Raw genomic sequence first — 12,562 nt, forward strand, 5'->3', positions numbered from 1 at the left:
GACCGATTAATCATTTTAGCTGATTAATTGGCTCAGATAGGACGTTTTATATCGGTATCAGCAGACTCCGACTCTAACGAATATAATGGATCAGCGGCTATATTTGGACGAGTAACGGAAAAAAAGAAATGTTACTGTTGGTGTGGCCACGTGTGGCCCCCAAAGTGATAACAATACTGAAAAGTAAAAGTGATAATAATACATTAATTTTGCATCATAAATATGTTTTTATTGTGAACTCTATATCGTTCCACATCAAAACAAACACTTCAGGTGTTTCAGTAAGGGCTCTAGGCCCCTTATCTCCAGTAGGACAATCTTAAGCATAAGTCTACCAAGATGTTTCCACCTTTGTGGCAACAATTTGAGGAAGGCCCTTTTCTATTCCAGTACGACGATGCGCCAGTGCACAAAGCAAGGACTTTAAAGATATGGATTGACTTTAAAGTTGAGTTTGGTGTGGAAGAACTTGACTGGCCCGCACAGATTCCTCACCTCAACCCCATCGTGCACCTTTGGGATGAACTGGAACAGAGATCGTGAGCCAGGCCTTCTCGTCAAACATCTGTGCCTGTCGGGTCGCTGGGGCGGCCACTTTGTCCAGCTCGTCCGGGGGAATCCTGATGGCATTCCCAGTCCAGCTGCTCCTGGGTCTTTCCCGTTGGGACGTACCCGGAACGCCTCACCAGGGGAGACATTCTAACCAGATGCCCGAGCCAACTCATCTGACTCCTCTTGATGCGGAAGGGCAGTGGCTCTACTCTGAGGGAGAGCCCAGACATCCTGCGGAGGAAACCCATTTTCGTCCACTTGTATCATCATTTCAGTCACCTGTGGTCACCTACAGCTCGTGACCACAGGTGAGGGTAGGAACGCAGATCTACTGGTAAATCATACCTCACATGAAAGCATTATATATATGATATATATATGATATATACGATATATATGATATATATATATATATATATATATATCATGAGGCAGGAATGACTTTCTGCCTGTTGGAGAAGGATCTTCGCTGTCTGTCCAGTGTGTGGTGGAGGGGGGTGCTCTGGATTGTCCATGATGGAGATGGCAGCTCTTTCGGTGTCCTCCTCTCCATCGGTGTCCTCAAACGTGTCCAGCCTGAGACCGATTGCAGAGACAGCCGTCTTGCTAATCCTATCAAGTCTTTTGGTGTTACTCGGTACTCGGGACCACAGACTGGTAAAAGATCTCCGACGTCTCGCTGCATACTTTGAAGGATCTGAGGTCTGCTCATCCTCTTCTGGATTTCCAGTCCTGTATATGTATTTGAATACGTCATTGTCCATATAGTGTACGTCCGTTATACTTGTCCATATACAGTAGTGTAAAATGATAGTGATTTTATATTTAAAAATAAAAATCCACTCTGATTCTCACTTCATTCATTTCAACAGTGCATCAGAAGACCTTTGTTTTTTCCCCCCTCTTGTCAGCAGTGTTTGCGTGTCATCCTGTTGTTATTGTTGTTGTTTTATTGTGACCTCTACAGCGAGAGCCGTGACCCTCTCGGACCTCTGCCTGTCTCTTTGCATGTACCTGCTCATGTTGGGGCTGTTAAAGCTGCACTCGGGGCAGCGTGGCTGAAACGTTACGGTCGACCTCTGCGGATCGCACGCACACACACACTCGCGCTGTCCCCTGTGCCTCATTACTGACTGTTCCTATGATCTAATGTTACTTCATTCACTCACTGTGTTGGCGAATGTGTGTGTGTTTTTCAAAGAGCTTTCATTCAGCGTTAACACTTTAGCCGCCGTGATGCTACGAATCCCTGAGAATAAAGTAGCATTTGTAATTTGTAAGACGAGAAACTCGACCCGTTTTTTTGGACGCACATTTTCAGACTTAAGACCGCCGAGGCTCGATTTGTGGACTTCTGTCGGGCGGGCTGTTAGGATTTCCACCAGGATCCGACGCCAACATTGTCCGTTCTTAACTATCTATTATGGATTATGAGCTAACCTTTCACCCCGGCGTCTTATTTCTGAACGTCTGCGAGCAGCGGCGCTAAAGTGCAAACTGGGTGCAGACTGTTCTTTCCCATCATTAGCAGCTCTTTTGTCTTTGGAAAGTCTCACGCTGTGAGGAAAGGTTTCTGAAAAGTTGAAAAATGATAATTCTACTGAAGTTTTCTATTTTCCCTTCACCCTTCCCTTCTCACATTCAGCGTCTCCTGCTAATGAGTCCTGTGTGTCTCGTAACGCCCGATTAACGTTTCTTCTGTGCTACGGGTTTGTCCAGGATCTAGTTAAAAAAAAACCTTGGCTGCAATTACTAGTAAAGTAAATGTCAACTTTCTTACTAATGGTTTAATTGGTATAAAATAAAACCCTTTTGAATATGACTTTGCTCTTCTGTGACATTGCAATAATTGATATTTTACTCTGCATTTGAAGGACGAAACAGCGAAGGGGTTCATCGCGAAAATAATGAACAGACGATTCATAATGAAAATAAATTGACTGAAAACACATCATTTTTTAATTGTGTGTCCTTTGTTACGATGACAACTGAATCATGCACACGGCTGTGCTGCTGGAAGTGTGGATTAATCTGCCAGCAAAAAATAGTCCCTAACAAATCCTGCCTTTCTGAATTAAACAAACAAAACTGAAGTCCTAATTGTTCACATTTTCAGTGTCTTTAGTCAGACTTTTCTACCATAGCTCGATGTTTGTCCAAAAACTAATGAAACACTGTTAAATTGCTATTAAGATATGATATATAAATATAATCCTTTATTTATCCCTTAATGGGGAAATGTCCGGTTTTATAGTAGAGGTAAGTACAAAACTAGTCCCTTAATAAAAACTATTCCCTTAAAAAATGCTCCCTTTTTGAGTTAATGAGATAATACTGTATATTTGAAACGTTCGTTTACACACCCTCCGCTCTTTCTTTCTATCTTATTAGGATCCTCACAGTGACGTGTTGACACTGGACACACTCCAATCTCGGCGTCAACTACAAAGAGAGTTCCTCCTCTTCCTCCCAACACCTGTGACATTTGACGTCCAGCCGCTCAGAAAGGTAAGATGACTCCTCTCTGATCGATTGTGTGACACACACACACACACACACACACACACACACACACACACACACACACACACACACACATGTAGTTAAAGGTACAGGTTAAAGCTTTATGTGTAAATGAAAAAAAAGAAAAGAAAAAGGATTGCGGTGCCTTCACTTGTGCATGGGAAGTTTCCAACTCGGCACACTGTCGCTTCTTGGCACTCAAATGGTAAAGTTGTAGGAATGCGGTTGCTAGGCAACAGCAACACTGATGCACGGATGAAGGACTCCTTGTTCTTCTCCTGACATTCCTCACCTCTTCTCTGGGAAATGTGAACTTGCTTTTTTTCTTCCTCTAAAACTTTATTTTTAAGAGACAAATTAAAGATTTCTGAGCTCTGTATGACAAAATACACCACCCATATATATGTATATACTGCATATATATATGTTTATACATTTTTAGGGTCCAATCACCGACTGGTATTCTTTTTCGTCATTGTTGTTAGCATCAACTTTTTCTTTCACTAAATGTGTGAGTGCATTCACAGAAATTCACCAAACTTGTGGTGCACATCAGCACCCGTGAAACTTGCGCTCTGTCTGAATTTTTAGGGTGATCCGATGAACTCTGCAGGATTTATTTACCGTTAAAAAAAGAAACACATTTTCACATTCCATGTTCCCACCATCCACAGACGCCACCCTCACCCTCCACTGTTCTCTATGCGGGTTACCACGGCAACCCTGATAGTGACCAAAAGTAGGTTGGAATATACTTCAGTATACTATCAGTCGGTGCGTTCGCATGCATGTTAGTCCAATTTTAGTCAGACTTAAGAAAATAATTTGGTTTTCTTAATGTCACGTAAACATGTTAGTCCGACTAAAATCGAGCTAGTCTTAGTCTAACATATACCTGCATAATGCGATTTATAGTCTGATAACTCGAGAGATACAGCGCCACCTACGTACACGACAAATAAATCCACTTTGTCCGATTGCCTGTCGTAGTCAGACTACGGCCTTGGCTCGATTAAGTGTTTCATTTACATGAAGCTTTGAGGGTGTTGTCTCGGTGTAGTGGCCTCTCTCTAGCGCCTCACAATGGTCATGGGGGTGGGGTTGGGCAGCACTCCACACCCTGACATGCATGGATGGTGCGAGGGCCCGTTCAGTGCCCTAGTTTTTATTGAAAATACTCTACATGATTGCACTGCAGCTGGATCCGTCTCGGATCATTTGTCATATTGTATAACTGTTTATTGAAGTGATCCATATTTATTTACAATTTGTTAAATCAGCGAGAAGCTTCACTGATAAAAATTGGCATTGACCATAGAAACCCCACCCCCCATCTCGAGTTATGTATTGAAATGTTGCATAAGATGAGATAAATGAAAAAAAGAGACTTTTCTTTTCAGCTCCATCAGTGATGACCTCAAAAATAAATTAATAAAACAAACAGTGAGAACTCCTTCAGTCCACTGCCTCTGTGTACTTCCTCATTATTTACTTGGTCTTCTAATTAAAAGACGTCTCGGCAGGTCTCTAAATGTCATGTTGACTTAAGTTACAAAACACTGGCCAAGAAAGAAATAACATTTTCCGTCTCTCTCTTTTCTCATTTTTGCCATTTCGTGTAATGAGCCGCCGCCGTTTCCACGTTTCCCTCCTTTTGTTGTAGGTTTTTTTTTCTCTCGCCACGTCGGGCTCCACTCTCACATCAGGACAGACTCATCGGGGTTGATAATCTGCAGTTACGGAGAATCTGCCTCGCAGCAGTGTCAGACTTACATCAAAGCCGCTCTTGTAATTTTCATCTCAAGGGCAACTTGAAAGAGAAGTCGGGAGAGAAAGTGGCGGCATTACGTCCTCTCTCCGTTTTCTCCAGCAAGCGAGGCAGCAGGGTTCAAAAATAGAGTAGGATGACTCAGCAGGAACACGGCGGCCATGTTTGATTCAGTTTTGAACATAAACAGACCCCCACATTTCACGTTTTTGTGTTTAACTCTTCCTGTTCACACATAACGGCGACTGCTGATTGGGCTTATCTGAAATAACCGACCCTGCCAAAAAACAACAACAACAACAACAAAAAAAACACTGAGGAGAGGAGATTTTCCCCGTGTCACGACGGGATTGAATGTGGTCCTCCAGAAGAGGAGGGCCTGAGAGGATTATATGGCTCAGTGGGCGCTGTATTGTGTGGGGAGTGGGTACAGCAGGTACCAACCGAAATCCGAGCCAAGAGACAGACACAGACACAGTGTTGCGAAGGATAATGTTGCCTCCCAGCAATTAAAACTGGAGGTTTGGAGTGCTTTAAGAGGAAGCTTGTTAAATTATCCCAGCGCTTCTTGTCCTCCAGTATTCTCTCACTTTTTTCCTGCCTCGCTGTTAACTATCTCTGTTCCCTGTTTTTAATTATTCTTCCCATTGATGGCATTGAGCACCTGAGAACAGTAGGGGGAGTCTTGTGCCTTGTTGGTTCTCCATGTCAAATGCAGAGAAAGCTGCTATCTTTCTCTTTCTGTTTCGGTACGTGGCTTCCCCCCTCCTCCCAAATTGAATTCCAAGTTTTTCTCAGTGTAGGGGTGTTTTGTTCGTACGTTTCTGCGCACAGGAAGTGAGAAGTTTTACGCCACATCTGGCAGAGGCAACAGCGATGTCATGCTAATGAAGTGAGGGCACCTTCAAAGGCTTTGAGTAAAGCTGAAAATGCCAAAAACCTTTCACAAAAAAGTTCTATCGTGTATTCTACTGGACCTTCTTCTTCTTCGTCATCTTCTTTGCCGTCTTCATCGTGTTCCAATAAGTTCCATCAGGTTCTACTCGAATTCTTCAACACAGCTCAGAGGTTCTCCACCCAACTGCTTTCTCGTCTTCTCTGTCTCCTCACCTCCAGCCAAAGATCTCCTTCACTCCTATCCTCGTTCTTTTATCCTCTTCCTCATTCCTTAATCCATCAACGTCTTGATTCCTCCCACCGATTGAGAAGGAATCCAGAAGTTGATGGAGAGGCGTTGGCAGCACTGTTGGAATCACAGAAGATGTACCAGTTTTTACTCTCAATGGAGGTGGAAAAGTCACTGTATCAATAAAGAAGTAAATGTGAACAGAGTTGGTCAATAAAGAGTGACATTTAGAAATCACCCGACCGAGGAGGAACGTGTGGACTGATGAGGGAAACCACAAAATTCCTCAATGTAGTGCAAGAAACAAATCTGACTACACAAATAGAAGGAGGAAGCAATGAAAACCTACGTGTATTTATTTACATCATCCTTCTTCAGCAGTTCCAAAAAAACCTCCTCTCTTAGTTTGTCGTGTTTCTCCCGAACTTTAACTGCCATCTTTGTCCTCGGGCAAACAACGGGACCATTTCAAAGGTGAACGTCATCTTGAAAAAAAGAAAGAAATTGTCTCGTTTATTTCCAAATGTGACTCCGTGTCTCCTGATACCACTGGGACCAGAGTGTCCGTAGTTCCAGGTCACATCCCGTCATTGCAGATAGTGCTGCGTTCACCTTTTTTTTCTTTCCCATGTACACACACACCGAGGTAACTGCGGGGGGTTTAGGCCCGAAGCGCCCTCGTCCAGGACAAATTGGTAGCAAGCGGCTCATTTACTCGGAGCCGTCATGAATGGACTGTGCCGTGACTGTGTAAACAAGTGCAAAGACTCCCAAGGGCATTCCTGCATAAATAATGACTCCGGGAGATGTTTGCCATTTGTACCACTCACTGGTTGCAGACATGGGTCAGCTAGTCTCCTCTGTGGGGAGTCTTCGGTAAACAACAGCCCGCCGCGTCCGTTAACGACTGTGTGGAAGGTTTACCTGGTCACAGGTGCCAGGGCTGGTCTCCCAGGCTTGAGGAGACAACGGCTGTGTTTGGCTTCTTTTGGTTTTCCGGCGCTATTTTAAGACGGCTTCATGGCTAGCGTCGGTAGCTCAGATTGTAGAGCTAGCAAGGCCCTTTGCAGCATCCTTACTTTGATCTCTGCTCACTTTTATGTTTACTTTCCTGTCGACAATATAGGTAGAAATGCCCCAAAATATTGACCGATTTTGAAATTGGTAGTTTTTCATGATTGCATGTTGCACTTTTCTCTCTTGTTGTGATGTGTAGTAAGCCTGCTTATGTTATCCTGATTTTAAATAAATCATGTTGGATAAGTATCAGGGCAGTTCCTGGTCCTTCTGCAGACAGTTTTGGGAAGTAAAGTCTCAGCCAAACATTGGTTGTAGACCAGATTTATCCTCTGAATTTGTGGCAGAAGAAATTGCGATCTAATTGGTCTGAACAACTGCGAAACATTCAGCGTTTATGTTAACATTTTAACGAAAAACTATTTATATTTAAACGGCTGTCAAATGAGTTCGCCCACTGCTGATGAAGTAGTGTTCGGTGGTGTGTGTGTCTGTGGAGACACGGTGACTGATGGATCGCACAATCTTTAGGCTCAAGGAGTTAACTAGCCTCGCTTCACTCTCTGAAACACGAGTGAGGTAATGAGAGGCAGTTGGAGCGTGGACAAAGGGTTGTTCCTTTCAGAAGGTTCTGCAGTCTCACCTGAGGCGGGGGGATGGCTAGCGACACTAGCAGTGTTTTGGCGACAGACGTTACATACTGGAGCTTCAAACATCTGGTTGATTTGTGTTCAAACTACCGTTTGTTTGGCAGCAAACGGGGACTTAAAAACCAAAGGGTAGGGATATTTGGCGGCAGTTGAGGAGTCAAAACACATCACGTCCCCCTCTAGTCTTCTCCAATATCAGCCTCTCCTTTTGGTTTTAGGAAGTCTTTTTGAGCATGATGAGCAGAAGGGAGCTGTGAGCCGTTGTTGTTGATGCCCCGGCAGTTTTCTTGGAAGATAGAGCATAAGACAGAAGTTATTAATATTCCTGAATACCACGATCATATTCTCATCTCACCAAATGAATCACGCTGGAGGGATCCATCACTCTGAGCTTGATTAAATTGCTCTGAAAACCCGTGTGAGTGAATGCACGGGAGGTCCACGTTGCGGGAGGCCGTCACGTGCGCGGCTATGAGCCGAAACCTGCTCTCTTCATGTTATTTTTCCGTCATGATAAATTCTTTAATATATCAGTGTTGTAGCCGGGCAGCTTTATGTGCCTTTTCATTATTAGACAGTGAGCGTGCGCCAGGTTATTGTTTGGAAATGTAATTGCGCGTGCGATGAGTATAGACAACTCAGGGTCCATTATTTCTGTTCCTTGTTCATTACAGATCATTAAAAAACAGTTGCATCAACAGTACATTTTACCAATAGTGCGCGGGATAATCACGGCACCTCTAACTCTTCAGGGTTGGATTCAGATCCATTAAGTATTTTAAAACACATTATGCGGCAGCGTGTTCAATTTATTAACAGAGAATTCATTTATTCTACTTATTTAGAATCCGTCTGATTCTTTTAATTGCCGTGTACATGTGCACTTAAGTAATTACTGGATGTGTTTGCGGGTATAGTTTTATAGTTTCTTTACCCTACTGTGGTTATTGTTCTTGCACTTGTGCTGCTTCTCCTTCATAGCATCAATTAAAACCTTCCTTGTGTTGAGAATGGCTTCTACATTCTGCAGTCGTCAGGATCGTGGGAAAATGTACTCGACGAGAAACTTCTTCTTGTTTTGCTGAATAACCCTCTTGTGACCATCATGATGATCAGTCCGTCTGGATTTATTTTGAATTTTGAATTGTCAAAAAATGTTCAATGAGTGAGTTCTCCTGCCCCTTTTTCCAAGATAGCTTTTTCTAGATGAATCGAGTCATCGTTCGGCCCATAAACGTTGTGTTTCTCAAGTCTTGTCTCATTATCTTGTCCACAAACCAAAATGATTCAGATTTAACGATTTCTTTGTTGTATGGAGCAAAGAAATGAAGAAAATATTCACATTTAAGAAGCTGAAACAATCAAAAATGTTGTTTTAATACGTGCAAAGCTGACGTCATGTGACACGCTGGTGAGTCTTGTCTGCGATTGGACGGTCGTTACGCGCAATTACTGAGGGCTACCGTTCTGACCTCCATCGTCTAACACTTTATCCTCCACATGAGGGTCACCAGTCCTCTAGATATGAGATATGAGAAGTGAACTCTTCATCAAATCGTCGCGAACAATCAGCTGTTTAATCCCTGACCAGAGGAGAAGTCTAATCCTGCCCTCACATCACTTTATTTAAATTATGCTGAAAGGTTATGATGAAATTATTGCTTAGTAAACACGAAAAAAAAAAAAAAAGTGGCCGTTTTCCTGATATTGTGTTCCAAGTAAATGCTGGGAGTTTAAGCTGGCTGTGGTTTCTGTGATGAACTGAACAACAGAAATCTTTGGAGGCGACAGAGTTCTGTTCCTTTGAGGGATTTTTGGACTTGGGTAATTTATCTTAATCTTGTTGACATATTTACACTCGCGCGTTTGGGGCGTAATTGCTCCGTTGTTTTGAATTTGTGGTGCACTTTTGCTCGTGTGTTTTCGCAGTGATCAATAAGGGACGGAAAGGAGAGAGGAGAGGATATAAAACACTATATTTCCCCTGGTGGCTGATAAAAAAAAAGAAGCCTTTTTGTGAGACGTCTTTGGTCTTGAATGAGTGAACGTGGGGAATAATAAGTGAAGTAAAGTGCTGGACTGACCTGCTGACCATCACACATATATATATATATATGATATAAAACCACTGTGGCTACAAAACTGCAATGTTCCTCCTCGTGTCTCCCCACTGTGCTCAGGAAGCAGTGGTGCGCTGACCTGATATCATCTCCAGCTCCGTGAGCTACATGTTCTTTTGAGTGCGCGTCAGCAGCTGCCGGGGGGGGGAACTCTCCTGTCAGCTGCACCATTTAAAAAAAAGAAAAACAACCCAAAACAACGGCCACCCAGGCGGTGAGCTGCACTCCACTGAGTGTGTTGCATAATTGGTGGCGTACAGGTTTTTCCCGCTCCAAGCGTGGGTTTGAGGGAGAACGGAGAGAGCAGCAAGATGATGTGTCGGTGGGAGGGAGGGAGAGAGAGGGAGAGCGAGAGAGAGGGGAGGAAATAAGGAGGAAGACAAAGCGACGCCCACTCCTCATTAGCTTAAACGTCGCTCGCATCCGTTTTCCCCCTGTAAGATAACATTTGAAGAAGATGGAACGAGGGAGAAAAAGAAGCATAAGAAGAAAACCACAAATCTACTGAGTCACAACACGCGATGGAGATCTAAAACAAATCCCCACACTTACACTCTGCCATCTGCTCATCTCAGAGAAGTGCGTGCCTTTTCCTTTCTTTCTTTCCTCCCCTCCCTCAGAAACCATCAAGCGCTCAGAAAAACAGACAGCCTGACAAAGTGACATGCCCGGATGCCGACCCCGCGGCGGCGGCTGCTGCGCGCGTTTGCCTCCTCTTCCTCCTCCTTCTTTTCTACTTTACTTTTCCCCGTTTTTATTTATAAATAGTTTGCATATCTAAATCCAGGTTTTTTTTGATAGCATATGGGGAAATACAGTGTGACATAATACAATTTGAGCCTCGTGCGAGAAATGGGATTATCTTTGGCGGTGATTGTCGGCGCCGTGTTACCGTAATCGCTTCCTTCCAGGAGCGAGGATGTGACTCACTCACAACTTGACCCGCTGTCATTATCTATTCACTCTGACAGTATTTATGCATGTGGGCCCCACATATATGTTTATATATATATATATATATATATAAATAATATATTTTTATTTTCCTTCAGGTGAATTAGAAATGAATTTGGAAATGGAGTAAATAAATAAAGGGATGATGAAAAAGTGAGTAATCCCCCCTCCATGAAAATTGGAACAAAGAGTAAATCCTCGCGGCAGTAAATCCCACACTTTTTTCTGTCTCTGCCTCTTTTCTTTCTCTCGCTCTCTGAAAAAAAAAACCACTTGTTTTGGGATGCGTCACAGGAAGTGGTCGATCATCACAGACACAGCAGACACGCATGGGCTTCTTCTCCTTCTGCTCCCCAGTGGTCTAATTGATACAGGATGTGGAGGAAGGGTCACGTGGCATGACCGGCGCACCGTGTCCGTGTTCCTTAAAGGCGCTATTTATGTGGAAAGAGAGATCATGCGTTTGTTTGTTTGTTTGCTTCCTGCTGTAATTATTCTGCTTCATTTACCTGCTGAGGGAAAGTTGGATCTGAAAGTCATCGTCAAGAAAACGTGGCTGCAACAAGTACTTCATAAAAGGCTAAAATCTTAAGTATACAGTATCATTATTAAGAAAATATTCACATTTAAGAAGCTGTAACAATCTGAAATCTTGTTTTAGTTTTTACATTGTGAAATCACAAAATAATACATTTGAACTCAGTGATGGACACTAAGTCGCTGATTTTCTCTATGGACCATGGTGTGGGAGAGTGAGTGGGTTTAGAGAAGTGACACAAACATCAGTTTTCTCTCAGAAAAGGCTGTTGAAGAATTGAAGTTGTTAAGTGGCTGAATTTGTTAAAAGTGTTGTGGTATCTTTTTATCGCTAACGTTGGAAAAAGGAGCCCCATGAGTCACTGTTTCTCCTCACGCTCATGGATTAGATGTGTGTGTGTGTGTGTGTGTGTGTGTGTTTTTGGGTGACACACCCCTCCCACAAACACACACACGCACACACACACACACACACCTGTGCCAGGAGGTGACACATGGTCGGCTCTGCATCATTTTTCGAGTGTGTTTGGCTCTGCGTCCTCTCTCCTCGGCGTCCACAGCCCGTAAAGAGGACATCCATCAGGACAGGTGCAATTTGCCATGCAGTCACGCTTCTCTGCTAATACAATTTGTTAAGCAGTTGTTAAGTGTGTGTGTGTGCGCGCGCGTGTGCGTGTGTGCGTGTGTGTGTGAATGTGAATAAACAACATGACCCTTATGTTTTTCAGGGATTTCTGGTTTTTGTCTTTTGACGAAAGACAAAACTTTCTGCTGCTTTTCCAAGGACACTGACGACAGTGATTGGCTTATTCTTATTCTTATTATTGTTGTTCTTATTTAAATGAATTTAAAAAAAAAACATGTCCAAAGAAAGACAAAACTCTTCTTTACATACAGCTGAAGTCTCACAGATAATATAATCACCTGATTATATGAATTGCTGTTTTCCGTTTGGCTTTTGATGCTGACTGAAGGTTTCAACACACTTTCATGAATGAAGTGTTGTTGTTTTTTAGCATGTTTTTAGCATGTTTAGGGCCGTTCTGTCTTCCTAATGTCTCCTCTTCAGTCCACAAATGCACCACTCTGTGTTTTTCCTCTCTGGCTCCTTCTCTTATTTTAGGGTCACAGACTTCCAGTCACATTATTTGGGCGTGTTAGTCCACTTTTAGTTGAATTAACACAGTAATTCAATGGGGGGTTTTTTTTTGTGTGAAAATTGTCGGATTCCTAACACGGCGGAGCCCCCGACACCATCGACTCCAGAGTGTGACAGTGAGATGACCCAGAAAATTCCATGTCATTAAATGCTGGT

General features: G+C 43.1%; 1 protein-coding gene across 3 annotated transcripts in view; it reads left to right on the forward strand.

Annotated features, from left to right (window-relative positions):
- Positions 1-12,562, forward strand: part of LOC122784870 (RNA binding protein fox-1 homolog 3-like) — a 498,591-nt gene that overhangs the window by 105,463 nt on the left and 380,566 nt on the right. For all 3 annotated transcript variants that reach the window (XM_044050270.1, XM_044050274.1, XM_044050273.1), the window contains exon 3: positions 2,944-3,060. The gene's annotated coding sequence lies outside the window, so the exon portion shown is untranslated. The remainder of the gene's footprint in view (positions 1-2,943; positions 3,061-12,562) is intronic.

This window comes from Solea senegalensis, linkage group LG19, assembly GCF_019176455.1.
Source record: "Solea senegalensis isolate Sse05_10M linkage group LG19, IFAPA_SoseM_1, whole genome shotgun sequence".
NCBI lineage: Eukaryota > Metazoa > Chordata > Actinopteri > Pleuronectiformes > Soleidae > Solea > Solea senegalensis.